This window comes from Fukomys damarensis, unplaced genomic scaffold (assembly GCF_012274545.1).
Source record: "Fukomys damarensis isolate Sample0158 unplaced genomic scaffold, DMR_v1.0_HiC HiC_scaffold_21, whole genome shotgun sequence".
Lineage (NCBI taxonomy): Eukaryota > Metazoa > Chordata > Mammalia > Rodentia > Bathyergidae > Fukomys > Fukomys damarensis.
Window position 1 is genome coordinate 17,524,892 of NW_022900933.1, and position 2,569 is coordinate 17,527,460.

A 2,569-nucleotide genomic window follows, 5' to 3' on the forward strand; every position below is an offset into this window, starting at 1 on the left:
TTTTTTTTTTTTTTTTGGTACCGGGGATCGAACTCAGACCTTGCGCTTGCAAGGCAGGCGGCGGAACCACTGAGCTAAATCCCTAGCTTGGGCCTCTATTCTTGAGAGGCTTTGCTGCCTGGGCCTTCCAGAATAGTCCCAGATTCTTCCAGGAAGTTTTGGGTTTTTTTTTTCCAAGTTCAAGATGGCTTCTTTTGCCAGCTGTGATGGCGCGAGCCTGTAATCCCAGCACTTGGGAGGCTGAGGCAGGAGGATCCTCACGAGCTCAAGGCCAGCCTGGGCTACATAGTGAGTTCAAGGCCAGATGGAATTACATAGCTAGACCCTGTCTCAAAAAGAAAAAAAGATGGCTTCTTTTGACCAAGACATAGGTCAACTCCTGAAAATCATCATGTGGTCCTGTGGATCAGACAGAGGACACGCCCCTTTGTCTTGTCAGATCAGAAGCGAGTTGGAATGAGGGTGGATGGTTGTCTTTCTCCTGGAGGCCAAAGTATAAAAGCTCTCCCCACTCCCACCCCCATGAGGCCTTGTGAGGTGTGGTGAGGCTGAAATGTGTTTCTCTGCTGCTCCTCTGCAAGTGGTTCCCGGGCATGTGGGTGGCCAGGTTCCTCAGTGGGTCCTGCAGCCTGGATCCCAGAGGTGCGCCTTCCACACTGCCTGGGCACCTGTTTTCTCTGCTCACTCCTTAGGGGCTTAGCCATGCTCTGTGCCAAGCTTTACACCTATTTGGGTTGTAGCTAAGGTACTTTAGCAAACAGGATGAGGAGCTGCGAAAAGCAGAAGACAGACAGGCGGAGCCAGTCTGGACCTTGCTGGATGAGTGTGGGCCTGGTCTCTGATCATCTCTCACCTGGATCATCTGATTTTATCCATTCAGATGGGTGGCAAGACACAGGGAAGTGCTGTCAACATTCAGATATGATGTGGGATGCAAATGTAACCTGAAATGCAGTAGCATTTTAAAAAGTAAAAGACACGGCACAATACAACCACAGGGGACTGTACCAGGCCAGAATTATGTTTGGGGCTGGTGTCAAATGTGACTTAAATAAGACAGCAATGCATTTCTCTCATGTAAATGTCCAGGGGTCCCTGTCATAGCACTTTGTGATAATATTCCATCCAAGCTCACCCAGCCAGGGGTGAGTGGCTTCATGCATGATCCTGCAGTCTCTTCCTGGCAGGACAGTTACACGGCTAGCAGATGGATAGATTGGGCCATGACGGTCTGCGAGATCCCTTTCCACTTCCGGGGGCTAAAACATGCCTGCCGGCCCGAGGAAACCTGCTTCCTAGGACGATGCTTGAGGCCCTTGGACAAAGTCCCACCCTGGCCCACTACTCTCCCGCAGCTCATCATTGCCTCACACATCCCTGCTCTGCTCCCGTTTGTTACACTTCAGACTTTGGGAGAGATTTGGAATTCACGCCGGTTCCTGGTTGCAGACCGTGGCGATGCTGTGTCTCCTCCGCCGAAGGTGTTCCCTTGGCAAGTCTTTTCCGAGCCCTTGCTAGGTGCCAGGCTGGGCACTGTGCTGGGAATGAAGAGGAACCTATTTCTGTTCTGAAAAGGACCACAGCAGCTGAATGGGGCAGGGGATGATGGCAAGGGATCTAAGGACGGGTAGACATTCACTGAGTGGGAGGAATGAGAGGCGTCTCAGGAGAAGGCACCACACGTAGAGGTTTGGGAGACGGGGAAGAATGTGGCGTGTTGGGGAGCAGGAAGTAGCTCTGTGGGGCTGGAGGGCAGGAGATGTTGCAAGGGTCGCTTCCTAAGTGTCCATTCTCTCTTAGTAACCACCTTACCTTCCTTTGAGCATCCACTCTCCTCACAACTTCCCCTACGCATGGGAGTAAGTTGATTCTACCCAGGCCCTAAGCGTGAGGCAGTTAGCCCCAGTGTAGACTAAGCACAATCCCTTCTTGTCTGAGGAGGCAAGTGACTCATTCACACCTGAGAAATGAGATATCTTTGCTGGCAGCTCTAGAGAAAGCAGCTCTCCTTCTTTCCCCTATATCTCATGGGGTGCTGGTGAGCAGCCAGGAATGGCAGCAGACATTTTGTCACCATGAGAAGCGTCTGTCTGAACATGAAGGCAGCACTATGCAGGACAGAGAAGACAACACCTAGAAAGAAGCAGGGACTCTGAGGATATTGTTGAACCACTGAGTCAGATCTACACTAAGCCTGCTCTACCCTAAGGCCTAAAGCTAGCCTTAGGCTGTAGGTCACAGTGGGAGGACCCTCGGCCTTTTTCTGGGCAAAGGGGCACCATAGAATATTTTCAAGGAGAGGAGTAGACAGACTGCCCCTGAGTGGCCGGAAGTTGCTTCAGGGCGCTGAGTAAAGAGTTACACCAAGGCCTGAAATGTGGGCCTGTGTGAAGACGGGTGAAGGCAGCAGTTGAGGACCACAGAGACACAGAGGTCAGGCAGACTGGAGCCTGTGCAACCAGAAGAGCCTGGTACGCTTACCCTGACTATGGAGACGGTTCCTTCTTCCGCCTCCGTCTTTCTCCTGCCACCCCTCTGCTCCTCTCCTGTGGATTCCTACCCCACTGCA